The sequence below is a fragment of the Lactuca saligna genome, chromosome 8 (assembly GCF_052625555.1).
Source record: "Lactuca saligna cultivar CGN05327 chromosome 8, ASM5262555v1, whole genome shotgun sequence".
Classification (NCBI taxonomy): Eukaryota; Viridiplantae; Streptophyta; class Magnoliopsida; order Asterales; family Asteraceae; genus Lactuca; species Lactuca saligna.
In genome coordinates, this window is record NC_136424.1 from 229713982 (window position 1) to 229726286 (window position 12305).

Here is a 12305-nt window from a genome sequence, read left to right on the forward strand (position 1 = left end):
GAATCAAGAGGGAGTCCACGGCGTTGAACCTGACGAGTACATGGACACCGACTACGAGTTCGAGGAGACCGACGATGACATGGAGGAGGATCAGGCCCCGGACATGGATCACGTCGCATCTCCTGTTAGCGAAGTGCAACAGGATCACCACGTCCCACCAGTGAATCCCACGAGGGAGAATCGCTCCCCAGAGCCCAAGATTGCCGACTTGCGGCAACAACTGTTCGCCATGGAAGCACGTGTCGTGCAAGCAGAGCATGAGAGGGATGAGGTCATTGTAGACATGACTGAGATGGCTCAGCACTTCGACATATGATTTCACCATTATAGTAGGACGTAGCTCATCGCGGTTAGGGATAGACTTATCATAGTAGGTCATTAGGAACTATGCTATGCACTCCGACTCTATGTTTAAGTTGTTGGGTTATGAGCATTCTAACACTCCTAAGTGTACATGCAACCCTAAATACCTTGGATCTATGTTTTCTCTATTATACATGCAAATATGAACATCCAAGGTATTATCCTTATCTAGCATACAAAACTATCAATATAACAAGATAGAACACATACCTCTTTGATAGTGCTTGTCTTCATGAAGCTTGAGTGCCTAGTGCCCCAAGTGTGACACCTCAAATGATTCACACAACACCATAAGCACTTGGAATAACTTAGAGAGAAATTAGAACACTTCATGAAATCATCTAGCCATCATACACACACATAGTGTCGATTTCTTGAGCCATGGGTTTCTTTTATATGGTGGCTATTAGGGTTACACCATGTAACTCATGACTTTACCCATTCCTTATGCTCCATGGATTTTAACCTCCACAGAGTATCCATGGGTCACCCTATGGACTTAGTCCAACATAAGGAATCTTGGATCACAAGCCCACATATATAAGAATGAATGATTTACACAATCAACCTATATATTTAATTAGTCTCCTTTTGATCACTTAATTAATTCCAAATTAATTCTTGATCAATACTAATTAAATAACCTTATTAATATATTAGAACTTATAATATATTAACAAACCTTAAGTGTTATTTCTCTCATTTTAGTCTATCCAAGTGCATGATGCCATGCAACCCAAATGGACCATGTCGGGTCGGGTCAAGTTTTACCAATTATAGTTATGGACTTAGACATTAATCCAACAGTCTCCCACTTGGATAAGTCTAAAACTATTATTGCAAGTATGACTTCAAAACCCGACTAGCAATCGTAGCTCTCAAAAGCTTCTGTCGAACTCTGACCTTGTAGATGAACTCTGACCTTTGTTAATGACTTGTCCATTAGATAAGGGATCATATATTCCTCCATTCTAGATATCATATGGACTGAGACATGGATTATAATCATTCTCTCTGTCCATTTTTTGTTTCCCGATTTCCGATTTATGACGACTGACTAATTGAACAAATCAAATCAGTCTTGGCCCGGCCGAGCACTTCCATTTGTCATCATCAAATCATCGAGGGGCCCACAGATATCGCTTTTATCCCGAAGGTAAAAGGAATGGATAAACTTCGACTCATATGGCTTGTTCTACTACTTGTTGAATCATACACAAAGACACGTTTTTATAGCACCGAGTTACCAAATGTGGTTTCGTGCAATCAATGTACAACCAACTCATAGTAACAACTCATATCTCTAGGTTTGAAGAATATAAGATATTATCGTCTCATGATCACTCGTGATAAAATCCATGAAGTGATTCCAATGAGCGCGGGTTGAATCCAATACTCAGAACTTATGAGCACTCATGAGTGTTGTAGCCATTTGTCCAACACCTTAGACCTCTACAACCCAACCCATGACAGTCTTAATTCATATCTACTTCCAACATATGACCGACTGTGGATGGTTTGAATAACTTAGTCATTCCGGAAGAATAACCTAGTTTATACGGGAAGTCAAAACATGCAAAGTGAAACACAATAATAATTGAATCCAATATGGTATCAAAACCTATGATCATAAATAAAACACCTTTTATTTATCACCATATGATTACACATTATTCATTGTATACTGTTTCAGCTATCAACTTTATTCTTGAATTTAAAACAATAGTTGTCCCATGCTCCAAGCATGTACACTATGTTTTTTTAAACACTAGTCATGCCATGCATACTATGTTTGTCTATGATCTTTACTTTGTGAACTAGATCCATTGAACATAACTTCAATGATTCTCTTTTCACACTCCCAAATCCTTACTGCAAATGCAAGAATTCCAAATTCATGTCATTTACTGAAATCTGTTAGATTCTAAAATTATATGCATTGATCCTCTTGTAATGATTATGCACAAAGTCAGAAAGACTTGGCAACAATCATTACAGAGTATTCCAAAGGAGATCAGCTCCTTAGAAACATCCTTCTTGCATTAAGTTTCCTAATCTTAAACAGATTGGAAAAATTCTAACTTTGAAACATTTCTAGATTCCATTTTGACTATCACTTCTGAACAAGAGTTGCCTCCTTACAGATTATGTCAATATGGTCCTTCCAGAATTATCACTATACTTCCAACTGTCCTTGAGCAACCAATCTTTGGTAAACCTTAGATTGTCCTCGACAATTGTTTAATCCTTTTAGTCATATCCAGTTCTAAACCTTTTCCCTTCTTAATGCCCTAGGCATTTGGAAAATTTTAGAAAGGATGAATATAGCACATGTAATCGGTCCTATATCCGAAGCATATGGGACACGATTCATGATGTCTCACATAAGGACTAAACCAATCTTTTGCTATAACATTTCCATTTCTATTTGCCAAGTTCTCATAATTCAGATTATGAAAAGGGATGCCGTAATCATAATCGAATTTTAGAACGCAAATAATGGACTCATATACAGAATTTCCTTATGTTAAGCTATTCCAACATGAAATTCATATATATTTCCTTGACTAAATGATTAAAACCTCACGATCTAAGCTTATAGATTTGAGATGAAGTATAATTTCCTCTCCCTTAATTATAGCAAAACAACTTTTTCCCAATTGAAACCTTTTGTTTTCTATAATTAACATTGCTAACTTGCAATCTTTATCATAATTATCATGCTCCCACTAACATGATGATTATTAGCATAACACTTATGCTCCCACTAGCTTTGACATGTACTCAGAAATCCGCTGGACTTCTAGAAATCAATACTTTATTGACTTTCTTACCAAAGTTCAGATTTCTGATACTAGATTGTTTTGATAGAACTTTATCAAAATCATACACCTTCCCTTAGATAGCACACTTGTGTGTCTAAACAATTATGAAGAGGGATGCCGTAATCATAATGGTTAGACCTTTTTGCCACTTCTCACAAGTCCAGGTTAGTGTGCCGGTAAACCACACACGCTCCACTAACGACTTTGAGAATGCAAATATCACAATTGCTATCTAACTAAAATCTACTTAGTGAAAGTGTTTCCTCACCATCATTTTCATGAATCGGAGAGAAACCTTATGACACTTAGATTTAATGGTGTATGTGTTCTTATACATGTGTATTGTGAAAACCATAGTCACAAGACAAGGATAACGACAAATCCAAACTCATATGGACTGAACTCAATCTTAATTTCTTGCCATCTGGTAGCTCAAGGGCCTGCCATTGCTTCCAAATTGTTGTGCAACAAACTGAGAACTCTAAGAACTCATATGCAAAGCCAACTTTGATTGGAATGTGCACAAAATATGTCAACACGATAGGCTATAAACCTCAAGTCGTGTGCTAGTGAAGAACTTCAGGTTCTATTCTTGATTAGTTCTTGAGACTTTCAAGACCTTTAAGACTCCCACTGTCCTCTTGACCTATAAGACTCCCTTGTCAAACATCCAAGAGATAGTGTATATTCTAACCAAGACAAACACTTCACACAATTGGCCTAAGTTGGTCTTTGTTTTATCCAAAACATCACAACTTACCAATTTCAAATGTACAAGAGTAGAAAACTTTTACTCTTACATTTGACACGTGTTTTTAAACCTTCTTAAAGACATGTCACTCAAATTACAATCTTGGAGTATGACTCTAAGACTTGTATTGGAACGAAGTATGACTCATCTTCTTGATTTAACCATTTCAACAATTCAAGATCCCTTCTTCTTAGTCATAAGAATGCACTAAGACTTCCTTAGAGAACAAATTTTGATATAGTTTCTTAATCATTAAGATGATCACAAAACTGATACTAAAGTACTCTCCCATCTTTTCAGATTTGAGAAACTTTTATCTTTCTGCCTAAGTTGATTCTTCTTATTCGCTCTGCCATGCATTGGAACCTTTTCCAATGTCTCAGAGTTACACTTAAGTTTGTAAGTATAATCATATTTACTGAGCTTTAGTAAACTATGACGAATAGCCTTATATCTTTTGTGGTGGACTTAATCAGTGCACATGACTATGTACTCGATCCCTTAGTCCATTACTTGACTCACACATCCATGTGAACAAGTAATTAGTCTTAATTTTTCCAATACTTGAAAGTTCTCATTCATCATGCTATACAACTTGCATGATTCCAAGTCCCGGTCCAATTGAGACTTTGGATGATGAGAATCTTTCCTTATTTGGTAAATTTAGACATTACCACAAATGAAAGAATCAATTTCATATTTCCACTCTTGCTCTTAATGGAATCATATAAGCAACAATTTTTCCTCAAATGCCATTGTAAGGATATTTTAAAATAAATAAAATCAAAAATTTTCTTTTATTTTAAAACTTTGCGGAAAATCTTATCCTTACAATCCATATGAAAACTTGTTGTTATCTATTCCTAAGCAATATCTCATAACTCCTAAGAAGTAGCTCAGGAATGCGATCTTCAAACTACGCGATAGAAATCCATCTACGCGATCAGATTCAACATATTCTTTCTTTAAGTTTCTTCACTTTTCTTTGATTCTTAAAACATCACCATGTGACCCAGTCACATCATGCATCAAGAATCTCAGAATAGAAACTTAACAGAGTTAGATAGTGGACTTTACCTGAAGTAGAGTCAAACTTACTGGCTTTAACATCCTTAGGTAAATCTGGCAGCTTCGCAACTAATGACCCTTCCTTTGGCAATATAAACATATGGACTCTTTGATAATGTTACACGGGACTATCACAGACTTAGCTTTTCTCTTTACCATTTGTTCAACCGAGTTGACTATGGCCGATCCCTTTCCATTGGGAAGAGAATGTTTTTCTGGATTTCCTGTGTCACTATTGTCAAAGTCCATAAAGTTTCAGGAAGTTGATCTTAGCAAATAGATAAGATCATTAAGGGTCTTGTCATAGTCTATTTCATAGGTGTTCTAAAAGAACTCACTATGTGACTTAGAAAGTAGTTGAACCACCAACTTTCTCAAGACTTTGACACCCTTCTCTCCCGGCTTGTCAATATGTGACTACATCTCCAAGATGTGATCACACCTAGACCTTGCCTTGCCAATGGGGCTTGAGTGATCTTAAACTTTTCAAGAACTTGTGAGTTAGGGAGAATAATTGGAGGAGGAGAAAGAAGTATGATATCCATAGGACATCATCTTCATTTAGGAAAGCTTGTTTCAAGAGATTTGGGAAGATCATAAATGTCTAACCATACATCTTTTGGGAGATATTCAAGATAATTGATATTAAAGTCCTTAATATAACACCCAATATGAAATATTAAGGCTAGGACCCATCAAACTATTTTATAACTTAGAAGAGGTATGCCATAATCCAAGCTATAAAACAATTTGAAGGTAGGTGAATGACGATTCACCAATTTCCACCAAGATAAACGAAATGTATTATTAGGTTTTAATTGGTTTTGAAACTCCTAGATCTTTTGAGATTCATTGAACTGTTCAATGGCATGTTTCAATCTCGAGTGTGCCCTTCAGGTTTTGTGACTGGGATGCTGAGGATCACAAAACAAGGTGTGAAGTAACCATGCAAATTACTTGGTACCCTTAAGTGTTTATCCCTCAATCAATGTGCCGGTTAACCACACACGCTCCATCGATACTATGATAAACATTAAGTTACCCTTTGCCTACCTTGTTAAATACGAGTTAGTGTGCCGGTTAACCACACACGCTACACTAACCGACTTAAACAAAGTGCAAAGTGTAATTTCATGGATTAGCACCTTCTTCACATTTTCCTAAGTAACTAAGATTGGGAATTATTAAGAGTTTAGTTATTTAGTATTTATCATTAATACTTTTAATGAAGGGAGAATTATAGTCCTGTCAAACCCGTTCGGCTAACGACCCTCCACCAGTCAAGCAAGCGGTGGGTGAGAGTGGACACCCATTAAGTTTCCATTTTATAGGCAACAACCTTATACCCACCTTATAGACCGGCTTCGTGAATGAGGCGTACTAGCGGTAAGACTGACTTTACTATACATGTATATATTATTAACTTATAATATTATAAAGTATAAGGGTTGAATTTTAACTTTTAAAATTCTAAGGGCTAACTTGGAATTAAAGTATTCATAAGAGAAAACTTTACAAATTCCAAAACTTGAGGGCAAGTTTTGAAACTATTCAAAACTAATTAATTCCATAACTTATGTATTTAAAGTAGTTTTAATCCAAAAACTCTTCAAGTTCCATAACTTGAGGACAAATTATAACTTTTTCTTTATTTTATAACTTATGGAATTAATTAAGGTTACATTTTTTATATATTTATTTAATGAAGAGACTCTTGGTCCTCCATAACTTGAGGACAAATTATGGAGTCATAACTCCAATTAATTAGAACTAGACTCTTCATTTTTTTGTAACCTTTGCCAATTTTATGAGTTTTATGAGTCTTTAATGTGACTCTTCATGTAACTTGAGGACAAGTTACACAAACACATTTTATACTCAACTCTTAGATTAAAATGGATTGAAAACAACTATTTCATTCAACTTTTCTATTAATCTAAGAAACTCATAAGAACAAGATAATTCAAATCAAACTTTTTTCATGTAATTAGTCTAACCTTTAAACTAATACAAAACATGAATCTATTGACAAGTATCTTTGAAATTGGATAAGCATGAACATTACCACAACAAAAACAAGTTTATAAGTTCAAAAACAACTTAGGGTAATGTTCCTAGTCCATTTCTAGCCAAAAAACTCGAAAATATGTTGTCTGGGGTCCAACTCGTCGAGTGCATGAACACAACTCGGCGAGTTGGATGCATTTTGCCTTGGACTCGTCGAGTCCCTTCATGGACTCGGCGAGTCTGCTGGGCTGACAGCACCAAAACTCGATTTTTCCGCTTCTATTGCAGGTATAACAAGAAAACAAGCCTAGGCTCTGATACCACTATTGGGTTATGAGCATTCTAACACTCCTAAGTGTACATGCAACCCTAAATACCTTGGAACTATGTTTTCTCTATTATACATGCAAATATGAACATCCAAGGTATTATCCTAATCTAGCATACAAAACTATCAATATAACAAGATAGAATACATACCTCTTTGATAGTGCTTGTCTTCATGAAGCTTGAGTGCCTAGTGCCCCAAGTGTGACACCTCAAATGGTTCACACAACACCATAAGCACTTGGAATAACTTAGAGAGAAATTAGAACACTTCATGAAATCGTCTAGCCCTCATACACACACATAGTGTCGATTTCTTGAGCCATGGGTTTCTTTTATATGGTGGCTATTAGGGTTACACCATGTAACTCATGACTTTACCCATTCCTTATGCTCCATGGATTTTAACCTCCACGGAGTATCCATGGGTCACCCCATGGACTTAGTCCAACATAAGGAATCTTGGATCACAAGCCCACATATATAAGAATGAATGATTTACACAATCAACCCATATATTTAATTAGTCTCCTTTTGATCACTTAATTAATTCCAAATTAATTCTTGATCAATACTAATTAAATAACCTTATTAATATATTAGAACTTATAATATATTAACAAACCTTAAGTGTTATTTCTCTCATTTTAGTCTATCCAAGTGCATGATGCCATGCAACCCAAATGGACCATGTCGGGTCGGGTCAAGTTTTACCAATTATAGTTATGGACTTAGACATTAATCCAACATAAGTGACTACACTACTCATAGAGCCGTTATGCTGTCAAATTAGTGTCACTCGTGTATGCTCTTACGAGCAAAATTTTCATGTATCAAATGCGGATAATATTAATAAAGTTTTACGTGTTTTGTTATGATATTACAAATTGCTATGTGTTGAGAAATTATGATTGAATGGTCAATGGTAGTAGTGTTTAAGTTTGTACCATGCACCTAGTCAGTAGGATCACGACCTCATAGAAACCACATACCCTCAACATCTTTCCATTTTGTGACAGAAAGATGCCTCTCCGACCTACTCGCGGAAACCCAGGACCAACCCCACCTGAAGTTGACTAAGCTGCGTTCCAGGCAGCTGTATCTGCAGCAGTCACCACAGCGATTGCGCAAATTCATCAAGGGAACAATGGAGGAGTCAATGGGCAAGGAGCCGAAAGTTCGAACAACGGAATGAATCAAGGACCCACCAAGACATGTACCTACAAGAACTTCACAAACGCCAAACCACGAACTTTTAACGGCACTGGAGGGGTGATCACTCTGAAGCGATGGATCGAGAAGGTGGAATCGGTATTCCAGATATGCGATTGCCATGAGCAGATGAAAGTGAAGTTTGCGGCCTGCACTTTTGTGGATCAAGCGCTAACCTGGTGGAACGGACATGTGGAATCCATGACGCTCCCTGTAGCCAACTCTATGCCGTGGGCAGAGATGAAAGAAATGTTAATGGCTGAGTACTGCCCACGAGGCGAAATACAGAAGATGGAGCAAGAGATATGGAACCTTACTGTGCAGAATGCGAATATCGATGCCTACATATCGAGATTTAGCGAACTATCTCTGCTGTGCCCGGGTATGATCACCTCGGAAGGAAAGAAGATTGAGTGATTCATCTGGGGACTAACATCACCAATTCAAGGGAATGTGATAGCTGCAAACCCCGAAACATTTGACAGTGCGAAAAGATTGGCAAAGAAGCTGTATGATCATAACAACAAGAAGGGCGAGAAGCCAGTGGAGGCTGAGAAGAAAAAAGAGGGTGATGGAAAGAAAGGGAAGAACAACAAGAGGAAGGGACGTCGGGGCCCGAGACCTCTAAAAAGCAGTAGACAGTGGCAGTTAACGCTATCACCACACCGGTTCCAGCTACACCACATGCTCCAGCCTCAGCTGCTTCAAATGCTTCAAGACCCTATTCCGGTAATCTTCCCAAATGTAGTAAGTGCGGTCTCCATCATCATGGCGAATGCAGGGAACTCCATTGCACCAGTTGCAACCGAAGGGGACACACTGCAAGATACTGCAGGACTTATCCTCCCCAGAATCAAAATCAGGGAAACAACCACAACAACAACAACAACAACAACCACCGCAATAACAACAACATCAATGTCGGCGGCAATAACGCAGGGCCTAGCCACACCTGCTTCGGGTGTGGGAGGACTGGACACATCCACCGAGACTGCCCTAACAACAATAATTCAAGAAACAGAGGAGCATGAAGGATGCTGACTATGGGTCAGGGTGAGGCAGTTCAGGACCCCTCTGTTGTTACCGGTACGTTTCCCTTAAACCACACTTATGCATGCATCTTATTTGACACCGGAGCGGAGCGAAGTTTCGTAAGCAATAAGTTTAAGCATTTATTAAAACAGTTGCCCCAAAAGCTAAATGAAACCTATACGGTCGAAATGGCCAATGGGAAAACCGAATCCACTGGGGAAATCTACATCGGATGTACCCTAACCCTTAACCAACACGTCTTTCGAATAGACCTAATGCCAGTGTCAATTAGGAGTTTCGATGTGATTATCGGCATGGATTGGTTAATCCCCCACCATGCTGAGATTATGTGCCACGAGAAGGCCGTTCGCCTTCGTCTCCCAAATCACGAAACCCTGGTAATTTACGGAGACAAACCCAACATGAATCTTCGCCTCATTTCGTGCATAAAGGCACAAAAACATCTACGAAAGAACAACTTGGCGTTCTTGGCTCACATAGTGGATAAGACCAAGGAGGAGATTAACGTTCGAGACATTCCCGTAGCGTGTGAATTTCCTGACGTGTTTCCTGAAGATCTTCCGGGAGTACCCCCATAGAGACAGGTTGAGTTCAGAATCGACCTCGTTCCAGGAGCAACTCCTCTCGCTAAATCACCCTATCGGTTGGCTCCTGCTGAAATGCAGGAATTGTCCAGCCAACTCAGTGAACTTCTGGACAAGGGATTTATCCGACCTAGCTACTCGCCATGGGGAGCACCAGTGCTCTTTGTCAAAAAGAAGGAAGGATCTTTTAGAATGTGCATCGATTACAGAGAGTTAAATAAACTCACTGTTAAAAACCACTACCCACTTCCACGAATTGATGACCTATTCGACCAGCTCCAAGGAGCTAGTTATTTTTCTAAAATAGATCTACGGTCCGGATACCACCAACTCAAAGTCCGTGAAGAGGATATTCCTAAAACCGCTTTTACGGACATTATGAATTCGTCGTAATGCCCTTCGGTCTAACAAACGCACCTGCCGCATTTATGGACCTAATGAATCGAATCTGTCGACCGTTCCTTGACAACTTCGTCATTGTGTTTATCGATGACATCCTCGTCTATTCTCGAAGCAAAGAAGAGCATGGCCAACATCTTCGACAAGTCCTAGCAACTCTGCGATCAGAAAAGCTTTACGCCAAACTCTCCAAGTGTGAGTTCTGGCTCTGGAGTGTGAACTTTCTAGGTCATGTAGTCAGCCAAGATGGAATCCATGTGGATCCCTCTAAAGTCAAGGCTTTTGAAGGATGGGCAATCCCGACAACACCTACAGAAATCCGTCAGTTCTTGGGTCTAGCAGGCTACTATAGGAGATTCATTCAAAACTTTTCTAAGATCGCCAAGCCACTTACTTCCCTTACTCAAAAGGGCGTACCATTCAAATGGACAGACAAACAAGAGATTGCGTTTCGGTCATTAAAGCAAGCTCTCTGTAGCGCCCCTGTACTATCTCTACCAGAAGGAACGGAAGATTTTGTAGTCTACTACGAAGCGTCAAATCAAGGCTTAGGTTGTGTACTGATGCAGCGTGGAAGGGTGATAGCTTACGCATCTCGCCAACTAAAGACACACGAAGTAAATTATACGACCCATGACCTGGAATTGGGAGCCGTGGTCTTCGCCTTGAAAATTTGGAGGCACTACCTGTACAGTACGAAGTGCACCATCTTCACGGACCACAAGAGTCTCCAGCACATCTTGAACCAGAAGGAGCTGAACATGAGACAACGAAGATGGGTTGAATTGCTAAACGACTACGAATGTGAGATCAAGTACCACCCAGGCAAGGATAACGTGGTAGCTGATGCATTAAGTCGGAAGGAGTACTCTAATCGCTGTACGAAAACTCTCTCGATAACCATTCAATCTCATCTGGCCACTCAAATTGCATCAATCCAGTCGGAGGCTATGAAAACAGAAAATAGAGCTAGCGAGGCATTGCGCGGGATGGAGAAGAACCTAGACACAAGGGAGAATGGGGTATACTACTTCATGAACCGTATTTGGGTCCCAAAAATCGGAGGATTTAGGGAGGCCGTTATGAAGGAAGCCCACAAGACACGATACTCCATTCATCCCGGTTCAGACAAGATGTACTTGGATATCAAACAACACTATTGGTGGCCTAACATGAAGGCGGAAATTGTGACCTACGTTAGTAAGTGCCTTATGTGCACCAAAGTAAAGGTGGAATACCAGAAACCCTCAGGATTGTTACAGCAACCGGCAATTTCTGAGTGGAAATGGGAGGGGATTTCTATGGATTTTGTGACCAAGCTACCCAAAACGTCGGATGGATTAGACACCATATGGGTAATAATCGACCGACTGACGAAATCTGCCCATTTCCTGCCAATTAAAGAATCTTATAAGATGGAGAGACCGACGCGTTTATACATTCGAGAAATCGTGAGACTCCACGGAGTGCCAATATCTATCATCTCGGATAGGGACAGTAGGTTCACTTCACGATTTTGGCAATCACTCCATAAGGCGATGGGAACAAACCTCGACATGAGCACCACTTATCATCCACAAACGAATGGTCAAAGCGAGCGAACCATCCAGACGCTCGAAGACATGCTCCGTGCATGTGTAATAGACTTTGGGAAGTCTTGGGATACCCACCTACCTTTAGTCGAGTTCTCATATAACAATAGTTATCATTCGAGCA